Genomic DNA, 24,138 nt, shown 5'->3' with positions numbered 1-24,138 from the left:
AATACGCGGGGCGCTGAGGCTGAAGCTCTGCCCCGGGGCGAAAGGCAAAGGGAAGGTCGGAGCGGGCCCGCCGCCAAGGGGCGGCGGAAGCGCCGCGCTGCCACGGCTGGAAGTTCCCCGGGGGCGGCTCCGTGCCCCCTGCCCGTCCCATCGACCCACGCCGCGCCGCATTCCCCAGCCCGCCCCGGCCCCGAAGTGCGCGCCCCCGGCCCCCCCATCCCGGTTGCTTTAAGCGCTCGTAGGTACTTTCCCCAGGCGCTTCCGCTCCCGGAGTGGGAGCTTTACCGGGAGTGCCGCGTCTCCCGGGGGACAGGGCTGCGGGGGGGTGTGTGGGGGGGGAGAGGGGGGAGAGTGCCAGGGCGCTCCCGCTGGGCAGGGAACCCCTTGCCCCACTCCCCTGGTCCCCACCCGTAGAAGCGGGGGGGGCCGCCTGGCCCGGCCTTCCCGCGGCGGGCTCGGCCGCCCTCCCGGCAGGCGAGGGGGAGCCCCGGGAGCTCCTCCCGCGCGATCCCGGCAGCGGCAGCGGCAGGAAGGGCAGGGCGGGGGCGGGGGCTGGGGCTGTGCCTGTGCCGGGGGGGGCGGGCGGTTGGCGGAGGAGGGGCCGCTACCGCCGCCGCCGCCGGGCGCAGTAGGCTGAGGGGAGGCAGGGAGCGGAGCTGCCGCCGCCGCCGAGGGCCGGGGCCTTGGACGCGTCCGGCGCGGAGTAGAGGAGGAGGAAGGGGAAGGGGGGGAGCCGGCCGGCCCCTCTCGGAGGACGCGACCCGCATCCGCCTGGGGAAGGGCAGAGGGAAGCGGAGGGGGGAGCGAGCGAGCGGGCGCCGCCGCTGCCGCCGAGGAGACAAAGAAGCGGAGCCCGCCTGGGCTGGGAGCCTCCTCGCCGCCGCCCGCAGCCACCCGCCCCGCTCCCCGCCCGCCGCCCAGCCGGAGGTAAGTGTGGCTGCGGGCGGGACGGGGCCGGGGCCGGGGCTCGCCGTAAACTTGTGGCGGCCGCGGGGAGCGGCGAGGAGGAGGAGGGGGGGGCGGGAAGGGCCGCCGGGAGCGGGGGGAGGGGCGGGTGTCACCTGGGCGGGGGAGGCCCCGTCGCCACCCCGGGGGTGGGTGTGTGTGTGGGGAGCCGGTACCTGCCGGGGGGGGACCGCCGGGGTGTGTGTGTTTGTATGCCACGTCCAGCTGCGGGAGGGGGGGGTGGTGTCGGGGGCGGCTCCTCCTCATCCTCCCGCGCTGCCGCTTGTGTGTGTGTGTGACAGCCGCCGCTTTGTGCCACCGGCGGGCCGGGACACCCCCCCCGCCCCCCACCCACCCCGTGGGGCTCCGCGCCCGGCCCAGCCCGGCCCGGCGGGCGCAGGGAGGCGGCGTACGGGCCGTCCGCGGGGGCAGCCGGCGGGGGAGGGCGGCAGGGCGGGCAGCGCCTCCCGGCCGGAGCGCGGCGCAACCGGAAAGTTTCCCGGGCGGGAGCGGCCGCCGTGCGGAGCGCCGCCCCGGGACCGGGACCGGCCGGCGGCCAGGCCGGGCTGCGGCGGGGGTGCGGCCCCCCGGGTACCCTTCTTCCCCTTCTGCTTCCTTTCCCTTCCCGACTTTCGACTTACTAGAGCCGAAGCCGGGGGTTTTCTTGAGGAGCGCGGGGCACTGTGCCCCCGGGGGGTGTTGATGTAGGTAAAGGACGTAAAGCTAAAAAACAACAAAAAAAATGAAGGTAAAATCACACCTCGTGTACTGACCGCTCAGTAAAGCGCATCCCTGGGTGTTTTGGGAGGAAAATTACTGAGGTTTGTAAGTCTTTCCCCCCCGTTTTTAATTAAAACCGTGCCGGCGCTAACAGATACCCCTTGCTGGCAGGCTGGGCGCCGTGGCCCACCTCCGAAGAAGTTGTCGGGTCGGGATTCAGCTTTACGATTCAGGTCTGACCTGCGGCTGGATAATTGTGAGTGCCTCTCGGCTCTAGCTCCTACCCTAACATCTCTCACTGTTGTGTTTTTTCTTTTACAGTGCATGTGGCCCTCTGCGTGTATCAGGGTTATTCCGTGAATTCCATGCAGAATTTCACTCCGAACTGTCTTGTTCTTTTTTTACTTTAAAACTTGAATGCCGACTGAACCTCGGCAAAATTTAAAGCGTTCTTTAGCTGAGCCGCATTTCTTCCTCTTGCTGTGAAGCAGTATTTGTTTCTGAGGAACGTACCGCTCTGTTGTAGCGGCTCAGCGTAGGAGAATCAGACTTTTCTTTCATGAAACGTGGTAGTGCCCTTTGTGAAAACAAATTTTCATGGCCTAACCATGCGTGGTTTGTATCATTGAGAGTTTGGACTGGTAACTTAATATGGAGGAATTTGAAAGGGCTCACTGGGTAGGAGCTTATGAAGAATTTCTGTCCCAAAGTACTTGTTTTGCCACTGCTTTTTAGGAATCTGAAGCAGTCAGTACCACGTAGATGATGTTAATGGTTCTGTGTTCACATTTAGGATTACAGCGTCTGAAGTGAAATAATGTTGTTGCTTCTTAGAAATACCAATTTCACAACTCTGGAAATCCTCTGTCTGACCCAAGTTACTTTTAGCAGTTAAGCAGATCGCTTTGTCTTTGTAACTGACTTGCTTCTTGAGGCTTTGACAGGAGAGGTGCTTTCGGGAACAGTGAATAAATGTAGAGATAGAAGGCAGCTCTACCATGAAGATCAAGACAGCAATTAGCAAATATTTTTATATAGGCCATGAAACAGATACAGACTCACTGTGATGTTAGCTCTCGCTGCCGTTGTTCTGTCATTGCAATATTAGGTGTTGTATTGGCCTTTTAATTCCACCAGATGACATTTCTGTTTGCTGTTGTGATATATTGATACACAAAATCTCTTTTGCTATAGTTTTCCAAAACTAACAGCAGAGTTAGTCGTTGATTGTCCGGATGGTCCTTTTTATTACATCCTTGCTACTGAATATGTGATAAATTAAAAACTTTGGCCTTTGGCTTCTTATTGCAGTGGAAAGAGAACTTGTTATCTGCCCTTCCTGTCTTTTCTTCTATGGTTTCCTGGCTAGCTGTGTGGGAGCGTAAGGAAGGGTGTTTGCTCTCTTATGTGCCACCTTGCACCTTCTGTCTGCTAAGGAAGAGGGACAAGGTCAGCAGCATCTGCTTCTTTCCCAGCCTCTGTTTTTTTGTACCTTGTGTCACCGTTGGTACATTACTCCTTTGTGATGCTTGTGGCTTTCCTCAGTAGAAATTGTAACAGGAGCAACTCAAAAAGTGATGCCTGGAGAGCTTTGTTTGCTGGTCATGGTCAAGAAGCAGCAAAACTACCTGGAGTATCTTGTGTTTTTTGTGCTCCTTGAGCATAAAAGCTGCTTCCAGGCTCATGCAGGCAGGTGCTGTATCAATTTACTTGCTGCAGGTTTGAAATCAAAACCAAGGTACCTTTGAATCCAAAGCGTATGTTCTAGAAAATGTTTCCTGTTTGCATCAAGGGACTGAGGGTTTCTAAGCTGTGGGTATTCCCCCCCACCTCCCACTCTGTGTTCTGAGGAAGGTGGATTGTTGGTTGCAAATTATTATAGATTTTTGAAGGAGTTTTTAGATAGCTGAAAACGGTCTATGAAACCAGATGCTGTGTTTCGATTAGTTTAGTCAGACCCGGGGTAAGGTGCTGGGCGCTCGTCGCTGGATGCCCTGCTCCCTTGAAGTAGGTCATCTGGCATGTTGAAGAGGCGGAAAATTGAGGCACTCTGCAGGAAAGCTGCTTTCTACTTCTACTGAAACAATAAACTTAAAGGCAATACACTTTATCCTAGTATTTACTAAGCATACAGAAATGTCGTAGAACAATAGTTTCCACAGAGTGAATGTCACAAATCCTTATTAGTTTGCAGAGTGGAAGACCTTCAGAGAGAACTGGGGTGGTGTTCGTAATGTGGGAAATAGTGTTGTTTCTTCCTCCTAAAGCGTGCCAGTGAGGCCTGCGCTAGTCATTTAACCGCTGTGCCATTGTCCAGTCTTCCGAAAAACGTACTACGTGGGGTCCTGGGGACTTACACTTTTTGAAAAATGACTTTTCTGTTTGTTTTGCTTTGCCGATTTATGAATGTTGGCCCAGGTATCCTAAACTCATTTTTGTTTTGGGTAGTTCCATTTAAATTTTTCTTGCAGATTCAATTAGGCCCATTAGTTCCCTCGTAATAACGTAGTCGGTGTTCTGCCCAATTAAACCGTTGCTCTGTTCGGTGGTGGGTGAAGTAATTCTTTCAAGTGATAAGTTTGTTCTTTTTTTCTTTTTTCTTGGAGCAATCTTTATTCCCCATCATAAGGATTCTTAATTGTTTCATAAATGCTAATGAAATGAGTAGATTGGAAGTGCGTTGAAATATGAAATATATATTTTTATATTCCATTAAATATATGTGACACAACAAATGAATTTGTTTCTCACCGTTAATGAAGTGAGTTCATATTTTAAAACCAGCATAAATAACTTTGTGTGCAGTGAGGTGGCCTGGCAGTGTATGTTTTTAAGCTTTAATAGAGTATTGTAAATTTTAAGAATTCAGGTGCAGAGGAATAAATCTTGATTAGAAAATAGCAACCCGTTACATTTTAAATTATTGCAGCTACGCATAATAACCCAATGTCAGTAAAGTTTTAGAAATACTCGTGCTGAGAAAAACATCTGTTAGAGTGGAAACTCAGACGTGCTGGTATAGCCAGTGTTTGTTCAAAGTCATAGAAACAAACTTTGTGCCGTAGAGGCTTTTTTACTCTCTAGGTTTGTTGTGCTTGTTTTGGTCCTGATCTCTTTAACAAGTATTAATATTGATTATTCTGTGAAGCAGGCAGTGGAGTGATATACCTGAGTTCTCAGAAACATTGTTTCTTTCTTAGAAACACGACAAAATGCGGATGCAAAATAAAATGCAGTACAGGTGCGTATTTAATCTAGGCTGAAGAAATCTGATCCAGTTTTCCTCAACTCAACTAAGTTATTGTCTGCAGAGTACACACAACTGTAGAAATAGAGGCAAAAACAGGTAGTGAGACGTACTGCAGATAGAGTATAGCTGAAACTTTATTAGACAAAACCTGGTATATTTAGTATGTTTACAAAATCAGGTAATAACCTTCTTAGGCAACCTCCTTTTTTTTCTTTTTCCTAAGCAAAGTTTCCAGGAAGGTATTTAATGGGAGAAAAAAAAAAAAAAAAAGCCCAGTGCAGTTAGATTGTAACTCATTACCTTCATGTTTCAGCAGGTTGTGCTGTTTTGATAGGTAGAGGGCTTTCTTCTTCTGTCGCTTCAGCAGGTGTCTAACGTGTGGTCCTTGGAAGTGGTGTGGGTAGCATTTGCTGGGCCAGCGCTGGACTGTTTAGCCAAAATGGATCAGTAACCAAAAATAAATGAGCAGGGATTCAGATTATTACGTCTTTGATCGAAAGGAAGATTTTAGCTTTCTGAGACGTTTAAAGTTTCTGAGTTCTAGAAATGTTCAGAATATTTGTGAGGGCCTCAATAAGGAGAAGTGATGGGTGTGAAAGAGGATACTGAAGTTTAGCGAGAGGCTGGAGGCTGTGGACGCTTCTCCTGACGCAGGTGAACTGGGTCATGTCCTCTTACGGTGTGAGAAGCTGCTTTTAGCTGAGAGCTGTCTCTCGGCTGCCTTTCCCTACAGGTTACACTGGATCCAGCTCTATGCAAATACAGAGGAGCTGTCAGACCCTGCAGGAGAATGGGAGGAGGGTTAACAAAAGCAGGTGCTTTCTGCTTGTGCTGGGCTGAGATTCTGGGTTCTGATAGCAGTGTAGCATTTAAAAAAAATGTTTTTTATTTTTAAGAAAATAAAAGTAATCTGTTTTTAAAAAAAATCAGTCCTCTTCCGATTTAACTATATTGTCCTTTTTTATATTGTTTTTAAAAAGTCATTAAATGCTGTGTTTGAACCTTTCCTTCAAAATGAGAATAGATCCTTGCGGGGTGGGAAGGTTTAGAAAGGAATGGTGGTGTTCATTAAGCATACAAAGTATAAATTAAATATATTGGAATTTTCTAACTCAGCCAATTTAAATTTGACAGGAAGGACGAAATAATCCTTTTTGTATACCAATTAAGTTTCTAGTTAACTATATAGTAAAATAAAGCAGTTCATGTAGTCCCTTCACAGGTTTAGGAGAGAAGAGGAACACTAAATCCTGTTAAAACTTACTCTGCATATGGAGGGTTAAATTGATGTATTACTCAGAATTTTTTTAGGGCATTCTGGGCTAATAAAACATTTTCAAGGAAGAGCAATAAATTAAGCCTCCTGTTTAGCAAACCCTGGCACTTACACCGGAGGAGAGGAGTCCCAAGCATCGATTGGACTGACCTCTTGGTTTTAATGCAATAGGAACACCCTCAGCATAGCATGGCTGCAGGGTTTTTCCTTCCTGTTCTTACAATAGCAGTGTATTCATCACACTTGTTTTCTCCCGCATCCATTGTGTGTTGGACTTGGCTACCAGTGCCATCCTGGGCTACTGCTGTTCCAAGGGAGTTGACTTCTTAGTTGACATCCTAATGATGTTTTGTATGACAACAGGGAAAGTGTTTTTCAGCTTTTTAATGCAGAAGGAGAGATACATGGCTGTATGATATGTTCTTGGGCTGAATTTTGATAGCTGTCATGACAACAAAACACACGTTCGTTTCCCTGAATGGGTGGTGTCCCTCCAGACACACACGGAGTGTGATCAGACTTGACAGGTCTTGAATGATGACATGTCAAGGATTCTGGATTCCAGCACAGGAGACTTGGGCTGCTGCAAATGCACGCTGCCACCTGGCCTAGCAAAACTCACTGTAGGCTTTTCCTTGGTTTTGAGTTCAGGTGGAAAAGCAAGTGCCTTTTGGGTTTTTGTTTGTTTTTAACAGATTTAGTGTTTGTTGAAAAAGTAATTGGTAATTCTAGATCGAAAGTTTGCCAGATTAGCAGGAGAAAAAAGGTAGTTGCACTTCATCCACTCACTATAAAGGTATATATGTTTCAGATGCTTTCAGAGTTTTTAGTAAGAACTTCAGTGAAAGGATAAGTGTTAAGTATTTTTTAGGTTGGACGTGGGGATTTTATTCACTGGATTTTCATTTTGTGTTAGTGCCATCAGTCAGTGATGATACAAACACCCCATGCTAGTTCTGCTGTGGAGGGCAGGGACAGGACCTGACACCTGTATAGATGGGCTGTGAGCAGGGGCAGTGGCACAGATGGTTTGTTTGGTTTATTTTTAGCCTTGGCTGTTGTTTATTTGTAAAGTTACATTTTTCAGTTGGACAGCTGTTTCTGGTTTAACCAGACTTCAGACATCTTGTGGAGTTGGATAAAAACCTGTAAATACTGATTTTTGTGTGTTTTGTGTGGGAATGTTATGCTAGGTTACAGTCCTTCAGTACCTAGCACTCTGGTAACTCTGATCTGCCAACAGCAGTTTTATGTGAGTGCTATGTTGTATTTATTTATTGTGTTGTGGATTATTTTTGATAGCAATACTGTCTGGCTATACCTGTAACATAAGTGAATTCAAGATTGGTGCTGTTTAGCTGCTGGAAAAAAGGTACCATGTTTGTATCTTTAATTAGTCCTTCCTACCAGAACTCCTCGAAATCCTGTGGATGTAGCAACTTTGGAAATGTAAGTTGAGACACAGTGTTTTTCCCAGCAAGTACTCAAATTTTGTAAAAGTTCCTGATACTTTTGCAGCTTTGTGGTTTTAATTAAGAATGTGTTTGTTCCAGTTGTAAAAGATTTTGGCTATGGTATATCTTGCTTAAATGTGTTTTCCTTTAGTCATCCCATGTTGATTACAAAAACATGTAAATGCTGTTTATAGGTATAAAGACCTACATTTTTGCATCAAAAAGAAGTGTAAGCCATTTAGAGTATAAACAGAGCTTCACCTTTCCTGTCGTTCAGAAAAAAAGATTAAAAGAAAAATTGATGATCAATCTCCTTCCTTTACATTTTCAGTCTGTAGGCGGTCTTTCTGCTAGTGCTGCAGGGATAATATAGAAATAATTATATTGTGGACTATTCATAAATTCACACTGTTTTGAATTCCATTTAATTCAAATAGAGAAATAAATTAATGCTAATATCCCAAATAATTAATGCTATAATAAAGGATCTGCCTTCCACTTGACACTGAATGACTTATGTTCCATTACATCAAAAGACTTAAATCATTTTGAGCATTCAATATTAAAATTCTAGTTCATGAATATTAGAAATTTAATCAGATATCTCAGTAAGGGCTGTGTGGATTGTATTGGGTTTAAACATGGGTAGTAATAAAGCTTGTGTTTAGCACAAGTATCAAAATATGACACATTGTTTTTATGAGCTCTGAGGCTCTTAAGGGATGCATGGGGATTCGTAATGACCTGAAATGTTATAGACCTCCTATGACAGAAAACTATTAAAGTCTGTGTAATGTTGTTATTGCAGCAATGTGTGTCTTCTGCCATTAGTCCTGTCTTGTAATACTGATGGTTGTGTCCTTTAGGATCTTTTCTGGTTTTGCTGACAGGAGATCCGGGATGTGCGTTTTGTTCAGATATTCCTTTCATCTCTCTGGAATGTCAGGAAGATGTAACATCTTGGCTTTGCCAAAATGTTCGTCCCTTGTTTTATATCCCAACTTTTCCCGCTGTGGCCCTGTGAAAGTGCAAGTGTGTGCATAGTACTGCTAGTGGTCCTATTGGAACTAGTGTCTCTTATTTACAAAACACGAAGCTGAGCCATAAGTAGGTCTCTTCCAAGACAAGAACCACAATTACATTGCAGGTCAACTCTTTTTTTAGTTATACGTTCTTTAACTTGTCACGGCATGTATGTTAAATTACATGTTGAACTTCTGCCTGCAGTGTCACATAGCCAGCTTATTTTTACAGACAGACTTTACACCTATACATTGTGTATTACATTATTCTGTCAGCAGTCCCATAAAGCCAGTGGGACTGCTAGTAGTTAGTGTTGTGTAATGAATGATAATACTGAGATGTTAAAGAATGGGAGTGGATCAGACAGTGCTTGATATAATGCCTGCTTAAGTTGATGGAAGAAGGAAGTTAGTTTAGTTCCTCACGGGAAAAACAAGGAATGATTTAGTTTGGTGTTTAATTTTAAGACATGGAAACCTAGAATTTAAAACAGAAGACCAGACTGTATGAAAGCAGAAAAAAGGCAAAATTAAAATGCAATGCAAGAAAAGCCCTGAAATGCATTGAGGGTTATAATGTCTGTTTTGGAGGAATCGAGGTTTGAAGATAATGATCTGCATTAATATACTGGAAATAAACACTTTTTAAAACTCTTTCCCTCCCCATGTTTTAACTATAATATGTTGTTTAATGGTGCAACTAGACTTAGTTTCAGTCTTTCTATGATAAAAGTCTTTTCAGCTTGTCCTTGTGATTTATCTGTTCTGTTCTTTGATTTTTTTTTTTTTTCCTTCTTTCCAGGTGGATAATTCTAGAGGTTAAGTATTGGCCATTTGGATTCCTTTGAGACAATATAAGTGACATACTCATGGTTAGAAAGAAGATACCATACATAAATGCAATTTGCATTAATTGGCATTGCCTTACTCTTCTGCAGCAATGGCATATATACCATTACTAAGTGTACATAGCATTAGAAGCAGGTTGGTATTCAGTAGATTATACTGTGCTTGCAAAGCAGATAGTAAAATTGTAAATGTTTCATTCTTCAAAGAACAATCTTGAGTCTGATGTCATTGAATCATGAATGCAGGTGAGTTGAGGTGGAGTTAGACTAGAGAAGGTAATTTTTCTGATGGTGGAGGTGCAACACCTGTTGCTATATTAAGTCACTTTAGTTACAGAAAAACCTAGGAGGACTGTCTCTCTAGAGGCGTGTGTGTATATATATCTCGATCCTAGATCAGCAAGATAATCATCAACTGACTTGTGATCGTAAAGCCTTTTTGTTGTTGGTTGTGTAGAGAACAGCTTGGCATTGCTAATTCCAGGTGCATTTGGCAGATTAGAAACTGTTTTTCAGTGCATGAACTGAATGTGTTTGGCAAAGGAGCTGGTAAGGATGAGCAACGAGGGGAGGGCTGCATGTCCCCTGAGGTCTCCTGTGCTCCACAGCCACGTGGGGAGGTGCTGGTAAAAGTGCAGGGCAGGACTTGGAAACAGCGAGGGGCTCAAAACCCATGAAAATGAAATGCTATATTGAACAACTTCAGTCGTGTCCCCAGGTCGGCTCTCATCCCAGACAGGTGTGTGTGAGGGGAAAATCAGGTGTTGCCTTTCAAGCCCCAACCCTTGGGCAGCATCGTCCTGCCTGCAGGTGAGCCCTTGCTGTGTTTGCCTGGGCAGTGCTGAGAGCCGTGACCTCCCTCTGCCACGTGGCTGGTCGGCTCTTGCCTGCCTGCTGCCTGCCTGACCTGCAGCAGCCCTTGGCTCTTGTTTTTGCCCCATTTTCCTGGGACTGGCCTTTTGAATGTAAGGGATGTGCCCAGCAAGATGCAGTGCCTGGTGTTAAGCAGCTGGATTTCAATGGGTTGTTTAAATTGCTGACACCGTCCTTCTGAAATTGTGGTACCAACTAGATGTAAGAAAACCCCAACAAGCCCAACCCCAAAAAACCCAACAACAATCAAAACCCCAAAGCCAATAAGAATACTTGCACCTGGTATCAATCTAATTCATAGTTTCAGTGGTTATGTAGATGCATGTTTAGATTTTTGTAGGGAAATGCCATTTTATTTTATGAAGTTTGTAAAGTTTTTCTAGAATAAAGATCAAATATTTAATTTAGTTGGTGCGTGCCTTGATTCTCCTGTTATCTAAGCAGACTGTGATTACCTCTGCTTTGTGGCTTTGTTAGACTTTTCCCTCCTCCTTTTCCATTTTGCAGTGTTTTGTATATAGTTAGGATTGGGAGGAATAGCCTTGATTGTGTGTGGATATGTTTTTGGGTTATCTGTAATCCATTCATATGGCAGAAATATTTCAGCAGTTAAAAAAAATTAGATAAAATTAAAAATGAAAAACCCTGGTATCCTGTTTGGCATGATTACACTCATTTGGGAATAAAGTGAGCAAGATTTGACTGAATCATTGGGGTTGAAAGTGATGTTCAGAAACACAGGTGATGAGGTTCCTGAAATAAGGACAGATCATCCACACTTTTGAACCCTCACATACAGGATTTTTGTATAATTGTTTTAAACTTTCTTTCTCCATCAATGCGTTCTGGCATTGTGTTAGGGTATTGGGGTGGGTTCCTACGTGTTTCAGTCAGTAAATGTCTTTCACTAAACAAAAAGAAGCATTTTCACATTGGGAAACGTTGTGAATGTTTCATGTTAGTTTTGTATCATTTTCAGTGCAGTTGTCTAAAATGCTGTAAATTTACAGAAGGCTAAAATGAATGCTGTGGTATGTGACCGTCCTGTGGAGAAGTTTGTATGTTCCTGCAGCTGCTGTGTGAGAGTGACCATCATACGTTGCCTTGGATCACACAGCCCCTTGCTCTAATCCCTCTTTGAAAGCATCCGAATCCACCGCCTTCTCCGTCTCCCTTCCGCTCCCTTTGCAGTACAAGGGCAGGCACTGGTCATTGCCTTAGAAATGCACGTCTTCTGATTAATTCACTTTTTTCCAAGCGACTTAAAGGCTTTCAGGTAGCTGAATAGCATCCGGCTGCTGGGTTATGAAGCTCCTTGTCTAATGGCCTGCTGTTAAAAAAGTTACCGTGGAGGCTATTACTCATGTCTTCTTCATGCCGAAAGAGTCTCTCCATTGAATTAACAGCTGTGAATAGGATTTGGATGAAGATATTTTTGTTCTTGTTTTATTGGCTCACTATTCTAAGCATGTAGTTGCACACCAGTCACAGAAATGAGGTTGTCTGCTTGCTTTATCTGCTCAGGCTGGGAGTAAGAACATGGTGCTTTACAGGTTATTCTGTTGATACTGTGTTTTCATTTCCTACCTACATATATATATATGCCTGCAACCTGGTATTTGGGAATGATTTGTTAATTATGAACTGAATTTGTGAATATCGCAGTGGTCCCAATTTGGGTAGCATTTACCAGTGTGAACTGGCTTTGGACTAAAATGAATTGTATAAAAAAACCCCACCGTACTTCCCTTCCCTAAGCAGCATTGTCTTCCTGCTTGTCCACTCTCTCTCATGGGAGAGGGAGAGCCGCTGTAGTGGGAAACGTGTGATGAGGTCTGGTGCTGGATCTCAGTGTGACAGGGAGTTGGGGGAACAGCAGAAGCAGTTTTGCTTAGGTTTTTCTGTTTTCCAGTAGCTCGATATTCTCTTTTTAGTAATATTTCTCCAGAATGTTGCTGTTATGAAAAATCTTTGTTCTTCTGTACTGAAATGTAGCACGGGGTTTTCAGCTTGTAGATGTACTCTAATATGCTTTGCGATAGTTGCCAATTCCAAGGCTTTTATATGCAACACCAGTCTGAAACTTTTAAATTTGTAAGCGAAGGTAGAGGAAAGTGTGTTGGAGAATAGAAATCCCGAGAGTTAGACAAGGGATGCAGGAGTTATGGTTAGTATACGCATTTAATGCTATAGCCTTTTTTAAAAAAAAAGTTTCATTTGGCCATACTTCTGCTTTTTAAAGTCAATTTTTCTTTTTGTGCCTACTAGCTTATGCTGCAAAGTGGACATAACACAGGTTGCTGAGTCATTGACTCTTGCAATCAACAATTTATATATCTTCAGCTTGTTTAGCTTCATACTAAGAAGCAGTAGAAAGTGATTTTTATATAAAATCACTAGGTGGATAAACTTGTTCACAAAGGAAGGGCTTTAATTTTTCTCTGGTACATCCAATTTTTTATCATTATGTGTGGACTTACAGAATGTGCTCAGCTGAGATTGATCACTGGTGTGTGAAATGACCAAATTATAACAATGGAGAGTTTTCTGAGGTGGGTAATATATTTTCATATGTAGCTTCCAGCAATGAGTTTAATGCACTGAAGGCCACACTTTCAGTGCTTCTGTTATTGAAATGTAGTGCTCTGATCGTTTTTCTGCTGAACTTCAATTTAGAGCTTCATCTGGAAAACATCCAAGGAAAAAAAACATCAAAGCAAAATAATAAGAATTGTCTCGGAATGCAGGAAGATCTTTAAGTATAAAATTAAAATATGCAGCGAGAGCTTGAAAAAGTGCATAGAACACCTTAAAGGCTAAATCTGTAAGAAAGAAAGGAAAATAGCTTTACTGGCAAGTACCTTGATGTGGTAATAGTTTGCTAAGCTTGGGCACAGGAAGTAAACTTTTACTGTTTAGAGCTTCATTTCCCATCTCGAGTCTTTTTGGCTTAGCTTCAGCTAAAGGATTGCTACCATTTTAATGATAGATCCCGAAGGAGTGCATTACTACCTGCAGAGCTCTGGTTTGGTCTTCTGCTCTGGTTCAAAGCCACCAGGTAAACTCTTCCAAATATTTTATCAACAGTTATGATACTCAAGCCACTTAGGAATATGTTTAGTTAACTTTTCCAAGGCCTAGATTTGGGACTTTGGCAAGAAAAGCACATAACGTGAAGAAGAAAACTGTGATTAAAAGAAGTGTGTGCATAGCTGAGAATCAGTTCTGTCTCTTTAGCATTTTAGTTGTGACAATGTGAGAACTGCTACTCTAGACACTTTTGTCTGTCTAGGATAGTTCATTGCCAGTGTAGTAATAGCTGTGGGAGGATGGTAGAGTGTGTGCAACTTCAATAGCTGATGACTTTCCTGTTTTCTAGACCTACAATTAAGAATATGGTAGAAGTTGAATTTCAAACTGATGGTCAATATATTTATTGTAAGAACAATTAAAGAAGAAACTTATTCTGTATTATGCAGGAACACCACCACATATCAGACTGAAGTAATTCTCTCGTTTAGGCTTCCCATGTGGGATTTTCCTTTCTTTGCAGCAGGTCTAGGCCTGTCAAACAGGGACTTGGGTTCTTCTTGAGTTGTTCTGGCAGCATCAGCAGGTGGTTTCCATGCAACCTACAAAACAGAGTGCTGTAAAGTACAGATTTTCTAGGGTTTTTGTTTGTTTTTATTCTGCCTTGCAATGAATATTAAAATGTTCAGGAAATTTAGCATACTTTATTTGTCTGCTGGGCACAGTAAAATTTTGCTGTAGCATGTGAAAGCAGCTTTTCATCCCATCTGCAAGCTCAGTATACCTAAAAATGCCAGTTATTGGCTGGGGGTGAGGGATCTGCTCATCAGCCTAAATCTTAGCAGACTTGAGGATTTTCTTCACCTCTTTTATTACAGAGGACTCTTTTGCTTCCTTTAGTTTTTACATTGCCTTTCCAGCTCGGCCCACACATTCTTCTTGGTTTTCTAGGAATAGCTTCCCTAGGTGGCAACACCAGCGGCTGGCAGCTCTGTGCTTGTTACGCCTTGGGAGAAAGCCCTGGCTTTCTCAAAGCTCACTGCCTCCAGCAGCAGCAAGCAGATACTCCACCATCATTAGGCGATGTGAGTGGCAGACATGCAGTAGTCTTGTCTCTGGATGGCTGAAACACTCATCGGCTGAAGCAGCTGAATGATCTTGGATGAACGTGTTTGATTAGTAGACCGGAACAATGTCTGTGCTATGTTAAATATCCCAGTTGATGCTGCCATAGCTGCTTTAGGTGCTTGCAAGTGTTCTTTCCCAGTTAGGGCGGAAATGATCTTGATTTTCTTCCGTATGCATAGAAACCTTACAGTAGGTTTGGATTAGATTCTGATTACAGAATCACCTGTACTTCCTTGCTGTCCTTCCATTCATCTCCACGTTCTGGTTAAATAATATACATACACTGTCTCCAGAACAAATTTTGTTATGAAGTATGTGCGCGGGAAGTTCTTCAGAGACTCTAGGATTCATCGCTCTGGAGTAAGATTTTTTTTTTTCTTGATTTCTGTGTGTTTCAAAACAAAGTACCACCCCCAGAGTAGTTCTTGTCAACAGAGTCATTACTTGCTGTTAATTTTCATCCTTGGGGTAAAAAGATGTGTGCTAAGATAACTTAGTTTCAAGAGGGAACATGAGGAGAAAAGAGAGGAAGGTAAAACCGAGCATGCCAGCAAAAAGGTGAATGATTCTTGGTTTCTCTGTATCTGTGTCGGAAAATACCATGATTTGTGATTCCAGCCTTGAAAGAAAAAAGCGAGGAGGAAAGTCATTCTGGTCATGTAATGTCATTTGATTGCTGCTTACTAATCTGCATTTTCTTTCTTTGAAAAAGAAAAAGGATAATTTCATCACAGATTGCAAATAGTGGAAAGTAGACATCACTGGAAGGCAGAAATTGTAATAGAAGGGTGATTGAGTTGCTTTCTACCTGCAGCACAAGACTTGCGCATTTTGGCAGCAGCAAGATGTTTAGCTCAGCTCCGCCAATTTTTTTTTTGAAATCTTGCTCTAATTTGCTGAGTTTGGAGACTCTGATTATTTCAGCCAGCAGAAGAGCCTTATTTCTTTTTCAGATTTTAAAAAAATCTGTTTGCTAATTGTGTTATTTTTTTAATGTTACTTCATAATGTGCACCATTAAACTTTGTATGCAGGAATGGGAAGAAGTAATTATTTCTTCTTCAGTTGGTTCACACTGAAATAGCTATAAAACTCTTGAACCTGGTTCTCTGCTGTTTTGCAGCTTGTAAATCATTTACTTTGTGCTCCAAGTGCAACATGTTTGTATAGTTCCAGTATTGATGTATTATTTCTACTTCAGTCTCACTTAAGGCAAGTGTAAATAACTTTACAGAGTTGCAGAACAGTAGGGAAATAAGCCTCCACAAGCTAAGGCATCAGATTTATTTTCTGGGGCAAGTGAAGAGGTTCTTTGAAGCCTGATCAAAGCCCAGGCTCTCCAGTTGTGCAGAGTATAAAGTTGGTGGCGTTTGAGCAGAATCCGTTGGCTTCAGGGAGGTTTTTTTTTGTTGTTTTTTTTCTTTTAATTTTTATATTGGGGCTTTGTATCTCTGGAACCCCTATTTAACATATTTCTGGAAATGACAAATGCATTGCCATATGGCATGCCAGATTTCAAGCCACTCCGAGGTGCATGTGTGAATTTTAGAGTGCCTGGAAGAAATGAATGAAAACCACATTCTCAATTTTATCTATTGCTCTGTAGGCAGAGGAGGGGGGAAGCTTTGAAGTAATTTCTGCTGGAGGGTTTGCAAGCTTACTTCTGAGACACTGTCCTAATGCAGCAAGGTGTAGATGTAATTTATGTTTAAAAATACGCACTAATTTCAGCAGGATTGTCAGTCTACATGCTGCCGTGTTTATTCTGGGAGATGCTAAGAAGTACTGAGCATCCTTTTGCTACTGGCAACTCTGTTACCATTTGCAATCCTTCATTTCCAACCCTTTTTGTTCTAAACCTCTCTTTCAGGCTTTAATGCCTGAATTTAATTCTTACGTATTGTTGAACTGTTATTTTTATATATGCTGTGTCTCCTTAAAAGGTTCTGTATTGATTGTGCTTCATGAGTAGATTTCTTAAGCTTTTGTTGGGTTAGTAAAAGCTGAGGAAGCATTACTGGAGGTATTTGTACCAGGGTTATTTTTAATCATGGAGGCTCTATGAAAACTTAAATGCAGAAAAGATGTTTGGGGAATTTGTGTCAGGTTTTGGTTACAAAAAGCATCTCTTCCTTGCAAAGGGCAAACTAATAACATAGTTCCTTATTAAGATTAGTTGTGTTCATGCAAACTTACACAAATTCTGTGAATTTTCTTCAGAATCAAAGACAATTAATTTTCAAGTTTTCTTTGTATAGAAGGGGGGGGGGGAAATAGATCATTTGAATGATTAATGTTTTGCCATAGTAGTTGCTTAGCTGGTAGTATTTGTTAAAATTACTTTTGACTTCCTACGGCAATAAGAGAGTTCACAGGGGAAATCTTGTTACTCTACTAAAACCTTTCCCCGCATTTTCCTTTTAAAAAGTGTTGTACCTTGATGCAGTATTTGTTCATAACTGCTTCCAACCCACAGCCCTTATGCTATTTGATTTGTATGAAACCCCAAGGCTTTTGCTAAAATTATGGGTTTCCTCCATGTTAGATCATCTCCATGGTTCAGTTCAACTTGATGTGTGCCAGTTAATTACCGTTTCTGACCTTGAATGAAAGTGTGCGTTGTGCACTCCAGTTGGAATTAAAATGTGACGGCAAAGGGATGGTATTCAGTGATGTAAAGCAGCGGTTTTACATGTGTTTATAATTACCAACAATTCTGATGTTCTTAGTCACACAGCCTTCTGGTGGAAAAATGTGTTCCTTCCTCCTGGAAAATACCGATTCATTAATTAATAAATCAGTTTGATGAGGATGGATCTTTTATTAAGAGTCATGAAGCAGGAAGCTGCTGTTCTCACTGGTGGCGGGCAGGAGGGCCAGGAGCTGCTCCTGGGATCTGGGTGCACACGTTCCTGCTCTGGGCCACAGGCCAGCTCTCTCCGGTTAGAGGTCACGGTCAGGAGCATGAACTGATGCAGGGTGGGGGGTTCTGATGCTGAGAGCATGTTCTTTGTGGGGGGAAATGGGTAACGGTCTGAAAATTCAGGGAGATTTCTAGGAGGGGAAAAAGATACCCTTGCTTTCTCTCTGAACGGGCTTTTTCTTTTTTTGTGAAATCCATCTTCAAATTATCTTCCTCTCTGAAATGAAGGAATTTTTTAATATATAATTTAAGCAAACACTTTTTTTAGTAGAGAATCTCAGTTCATATCTGTATTCCACTGAGAGACTTCTGGAGTACAAATGAAAAACCCCCAAAATAATGAGACATCATTCTTTGCTTTTGAAATTTTGTAACAGCATATGTAGCGTTAAGCACGTACTCAGTGTAAGGCTTATTTGTGATCAAGAGTTTGGCATTTCTGAAATACAACACTTTTTTTTTTAATAGGAATAAAATAAAAAACATTTTAGAGTCTTTAGCTTTACCTGTTTTACACATAAAACATCTTTAAGCATAGTGTGCTGCGTCGGAATTGTAATGTACTTCTATGTTTTCTGTCTGTAGAGAAACTGGTTTTGAAATGGTTTAAGAGGTGTATCAGTACGTTGTGGATTTGTTAGTTAGACCTCTTTCTTCATATCTTCATTTGAAAATGCTTCTCCCACTTGCTCTAGAAATGCTGTGTGTATTCACAACCTTCAAAGAACTTTGGAAAGAAACTTTGAAAAAAGTCAGAAAATGAGCATGTAGTCGGACATTTGAAGAATCCCTGTGTGCTGAACCTTTTCATCTTGTGTCTTTGACTTGGATCAGAATTAACAACAGAAATCTCCACAATTCTTCCCCTTCTGAAAGACTGGCTTGACTTCAGTATTTTATTTTATCTTTCAGGATTAGAGTTTAAGCTGCCAAATACAAAACCTTAACTAAAACCTGAGATCTTCTGGTGTAATACTCAGTGTAGATGATGTGCGTTTCCATTACTGTTTAGAAATTTTCTTAAATTTATTATCTCTGAAATTTCAGTGTATCAAAAAGGATGTCTGCACCTAGGCTATTACCAGCCAACCCTTATTTTCTGTCAAATTGTTCTGAATACTTAAAAAAATCAGCTACAATTTATTAATAGTTGTTTGTCATCAGCTTAATTAAGAAAACAACGCTGCACAGCTTGTCTGTGTGTATTTTTCCTTCCCCGTTGGTGCAGGGAATTGCTAATTGTGTAACATTTTTCTGCATCTCTTTCAGTGTTGTTCCTCTAACATTTTGGCTGCTCTTGTCCTTTTGCTTCCTCCGCTTTTGCACTGCTCAACCCTCTCATGTGAGTTACCACACCAGCCTCCCACTCCGTATTGTACGCAAGGCGTGGCGTCTTTATCAGCCACTTAATAAAAGACTACATCTGCTATCCAAGCTCTCATTTTTGAAGACACCAGTGAGGAGCATTTTGGCAAATCTGTCTGCAATAAAATTAAGTTGTGATTGCATGCCCATCTGAGTTTTAATCTAGATATTGCAGGTAATGGCAGTAATGAAGATGTGATAGCATGGTCTAGCAACCAGGATATATCCCCGCTAGATTTGTACTCTCGTTTATGTGTTGATGCTTTTTGGAGAAGCTCTCTAAACCTGAAGCAGAACTCATGCTGCCCTCAGGCCATCAATTTACACATACTTTTAGTTATGCAAGTTTTCTTTGAAACCATAGATGTGGGGGGGGGGGGGGGGTTGGATTGTTTTGGGTTGGTTTGTTTTGTGGGTATTTTTGGGTGTTTTTTTTTTTTTTAGGTGAAGAATTGTTTCGTAACATTTGGTGGTAATTAGCCTGAGTCAGTCTTTTGAGCTGTGGGGGAAATCCTGCCCTGTTGAGAATTACAGAAGTTCTATGGTTGATTTTTGAGGACGCCACAGTCTTACTCTGTTTTTCAGTAAAGCTTTCGTATAGGTGCGCAAGATGCCTTCAGAGTTTGCAGACATGTATGTATTAGTCTGATGGCTCATTCTTTAATTTGGCATCGTAAATTTGACTGACACGTGCCAAGAACTTTTTAAAGCTGGTGTTTATGTCGGATTGCTTACTCTTATGCTTGCCAGTATAACTCTTCTTCAAGTAGCAGGTCCAGGCAGTCCTCCTGCCTCTCAGCTCTGAGGAAAGCATTGATAGGAAAGAGAAATTTTTTGCCTGTGGGTGTATTAAAAGGCTGGAAGAAGAAACTACTACCCTTCTTTGAGGTGATCCTTCCTTCAAGAATCTGAAGCTTTATTCAAACAGGTTGCGTTTTTGCTCAGTGACAGCTTTGAGTTTGGTGCTCATTTGAAGCTCCCATCAGGTTGTACTCTGCAGAAAAGAGGAGTCATGCTTCTGTGGTGAAGCCAGCCAGCTTTTTTAGGTGGCAAAGCTAATATTGGCTTCTGAAACATAAGTTATGCAAAGCATGTAACATTTAGCTTTACAGTTTTTTAAGTGCAGCACTGTCTTCTTCAGAACTTCTTTACTGATCAGTAATAGTCACAGAAACCCATGGCAGGGAATTTCGGTGGGTATGTGCTCTGCAGAGTTGCTGTTTTCCTGTCGTCTCTTTCCTTTACATCTCATAAAGTGAGGTAGTAATCTGACTGTAATAAAGATAAGTAGGCCTGAATTGCTTTGTTCTGTATATATTTTGAAATGCTGAATATTGATTGACTGTTCCTGAGATAGTTGATGCTCGTCATCAGCAGGAAGGGTAAAGTAATTCTAGTTGAACAAGTAAGTTTATACATGTAAAGTTACTACAACTCAGTAAAATGTAAGGTAAGAATCGTTATTTGGCAAAGGAATGAATTAATGGTGAACCCTGTAAGGGGGCAGAACCGGTACGAGATGATGCTTCATGCTTTTTGTCCTTGGTATTGCTTCACTGTGGTATGTTTGTTTCTGACTGTTGGACCATCACCAGAATTTTTAATCCTGTTCGCACAGGATGTCTGTTCCTGGACTGATTTTTCTTTTTTTAATAATTTTTTTGCTGCCATATGTCAAATGTGCTAAGAAATTGAAGCTTGTTGCCCTGCTTTCTTAAGGTACCTAGTGCTTCTAAAAAAAACAGTAGCTATAATTTAAGCACTTGGTATGTTCATAGTCTGTATTTAGGCTCTAGTTCTGAAAATTCTTGATTTTTACTGGGAACTGTTACTTTATATTTGTCAAGAAGAAAGCACTTGTGGCATCTGTGATATTGCTTGTTTAAATGGAAGGTTGCTATAACTGATTTTTTTTTTTTAAGAAAAATTTGATGTATGCTTTAGCAGTCGACAGTGGGTTTCTGAGGCTGTTACTCCTAGGTTTCATGGCAATAGGCTTTGTGTTCTGAAGCATGTGGGATGTTTGTGCTCTTTTGCAGCTCAAGAAGTGTAACTTCCCTAGAAGATGAGTTCTTGTTGTAGGATCCATGTTTGCCATCATAGCTTACTGAAGGGAATGGTAAAATGCAATGAAAGAAAATATAATTAAAATCTTGTAGAAAGGAGGGGAAATCATTCCACCTCTGTGAAAGTAAACCAGAATTTTCAAAATCATGTAAGTATACAAGTATGATTTGGTGTTTTCAGTTCTTCATTAGCTTTAACAACTAAGAGATTATATTCTTAGCTTCATTTTTGGGCAAAGACATTTGTATCATGAAGCTGGCGTCTTCATATTTTTGTAAGTGAAGCTTATGTTCCTTAAAGTCTGTTATGTTGCTCAATGTTGCAGGCAGAGTTAATTCAGGGTCTGTGGTCTTTGGCTTATGTTGTTCCCTAACTTTTTAGATATAAGATGAAGGAAGATAAATGGAAAGGACTTAAACTGGAGCAAAAGATAGGCAAAGCAGCAGGGAAGGCATTTTAGAGCATGTAGAAAAAACTCATGGAAATACACTGGAAAAGACCATGTGATTGAGTAATATGCATGGAAAAATGCCTCTGCCTTTTGCTTCCTTTTCTAGAAAAAGGAAAAAAAAAAATCAATAATGTTACTGTCTTTATAATCTCCTCAGCACAGAGAAAGCTCTGGCCCAAATCTTTCCATTCTAATTGCAGAATTGGAGCACAAACCTTGAAATGACTTAATTACCCTCCCTTCCCCCATCAGCATACTCTCTCCCTCAGCCTGGAACTTACTTATTTCTCATAGTTTTACTGACTATTGGTGGTAGGCATGTAAAGGACAAAAATTTTAAAAATTACAGCTCATTTAATGGGATGACTAAAATATTTAAAGGTTTGTTCTTGAAACATTGAACCTTTCTGTCCTAGCAGCAAAGTATCTGGGGAATATGTTTGAAAGTAGACAATGTATGTTTTCCTGGCTTTTGTGCCTTAACAACGGATCATGTGATTAAATGTCAGCATGACATTTTGATTTCTAGCCTGCACCAGGAAGATGATTTAGTCAGGTCAGCTATTAAGAAATTGCCTGTTCAACGAGGCTCTTACGCGACATTCAGAGAGAGCTTTGACTGTGGCGACTGCTTACCACGAATGAGGGAATTTTTATTTGTTTTCTATGTGTTTTTTTTTTTAAATTCCCAAAAGAAAGGGTAGACTTCAACATCTATAAACAGTAGCTGCTGAGAAGTGAGACAAGCTTGGGAAATACTGTAATGAAGGTAGAGGGGCACATGATTATAGTATATCCGTAAATTAACTCCACTGAAGTGGTGAAGTATTCAAAGCTTCTGAAAGTTGTGCAGTTTTACTTTGCAATATTTAGCAATGATAGTTTTTTATATCCAGATAGGATAAGAACTTACTGAAAAATGCCATTATCTTTTCAGTACCCTTCAGACTGGTGGGGTTTTGTTCTGCTTTCTCCTCCCTGCTTCCCAACCTGACGTTACCCTGTGTCAAAGGGTTCCTTACCCAGGAAATCTTAAACCAAAAAAGAAAACAAACGACCTGTGACACCTTTGGAGTAAATAAATGATGAATTGAGTAGGTGATGATTGGTAGGATTTACGTGTGTGTTAAGCACTGAGCACGAGGACAAACTTTTGTGCCACAAGCAGAAGGCTCGGGCATTTGAGAAGCAGGAAATAGTGATGGCCAGCTGGCTTCTTCGAGGGAGGGTGGGAACTAGAGGCGTTTCCCGAGTCTCTCTGAAACGCCTGGCAGAGAAAGAGAAAACTCAGAGCTACCTTCTTTGTAAATGAAATTTTATGTAGCTGTGATTGCCATCTATGTCGTACTGTAAAGATGGTTGAAAAACGTGCTGATGCTCATTTCGTTCAGTTTATTGTCATACCGTATGGGATTTAAATGAGACCTAATAGACTAGTAATTGGATTTGCAGTGCCTGTGTGACACAAAGGAGGATTCATGGTGCTGTGCTCGGTGTGTTCTAGAGAGCAAATAAAAAAATGAAATCTCTTGTAATAAAGAACTGGCAACAAATGGATTCCTTGTATATATTCTTAAACTTTAAAAAAAAAAAAAAATTGAAGCTGAAGAATTTTGTTCTAGGCTTTGCCAAAATGCTTCTGACAGCCTCATCGACTGCATGATTCAATTGGAAGCTAATTTAAATAAATGCTGTACTTTTTCATTGTAAGAAAATACTCACAGTAAAGTATATTACTAACAAGTTTAGTTAAAATTATTGTCTGATATTCTAAGCTATGCTTTAACAGCAGAAAATATGGTGGGTTACTGATTTGAATTTGGTCCAAACTGGTAATACCCAAAATTACTGGCTTACAAAGGGATCTCTCTGCATGCCTCTAAAAATGATTTTGAGGTTATATGCCCTGAGTGGATGAATACAGTAGCTGGTCTTCATGGCACTGCTTTGCATTGAGGCCATCTCAAGTTCTGGAGTATAACCCTGCATTTGTGTATTATCCATTTCTTTTAATTTCTTTTTGAATTAGCTGTATGCTTTAGAACTTACTAGATTTTGACCAAAAAAGCTTCTTATTTTCAGACTTTTCTGAATATCCCTAATGACTGTGCTCAGGAGGAAAAAAAAAAAAAACAAAAAAACCAAAACAATCCAACAGCAACAACCCCCCCCTCCCCCCCGCCTCTGACTGTATGAGTCTTGTAAGAAGCGCAGCCTGGAATGTGCAATCCTAAATATAGGCCCATTCATAATGAATGCTTTACTCTCTCCTGAATTTGATAGCCTGTTGATAGCAGAAGCACTCACAATATATGTGCAGTGAGTTATATCCTTACCTTTGAAAGTGTTTTCTCCAGCGTATGGACAGATCAGGGTTAGACACTTTATCTGAATCAGTCTGCTATTTTTCATCATCGTTCATGTATATTTATTTCAAGTTTTATTTATCCATTCATAATAGAGATAAAGGTTTCTTGTTTGAATATAGTTACTAACCAATATATAATGCTTCAGTTATTTGGCACATATGGGTTTTTTTCTTCAGTTTTGTAGCAGTCTCTTGGATAGTTTTAGTTAAAAAACAGATAAACTTATATTTATCCGTGGTTTCAAAAGCAGTTATTTTAATATTCCTGCAAAGAAAGAAAACAAAAATCCTTGTATTTTTTCTTTGTTGAATTAAAAAGCTATTTTCTCCCCATCTTGATTGTTGTCTGCCTTAAAACCACAAATAAACAGAATCCTGTGGCAAGGTTCAGCAAACTGAATTTGCCACATAATTAAGCA

General features: G+C 41.5%; 1 protein-coding gene across 1 annotated transcript in view; it reads left to right on the top strand.

Annotated features, from left to right (window-relative positions):
• Positions 1 to 612: 612 nt before the first annotated feature.
• The window catches only part of NCK2 (NCK adaptor protein 2), an 87,561-nt gene continuing 64,035 nt past the window's right edge, over positions 613 to 24,138 (top strand). Inside the window, exon 1 of the mRNA XM_075092298.1 lies at positions 613 to 927. The gene's annotated coding sequence lies outside the window, so the exon portion shown is untranslated. The remainder of the gene's footprint in view (positions 928 to 24,138) is intronic.

Source organism: Phalacrocorax aristotelis, chromosome 1, assembly GCF_949628215.1.
Source record: "Phalacrocorax aristotelis chromosome 1, bGulAri2.1, whole genome shotgun sequence".
Classification (NCBI taxonomy): domain Eukaryota; kingdom Metazoa; phylum Chordata; class Aves; order Suliformes; family Phalacrocoracidae; genus Phalacrocorax; species Phalacrocorax aristotelis.
This window is presented reverse-complemented; position numbering and strand designations above follow the sequence as displayed.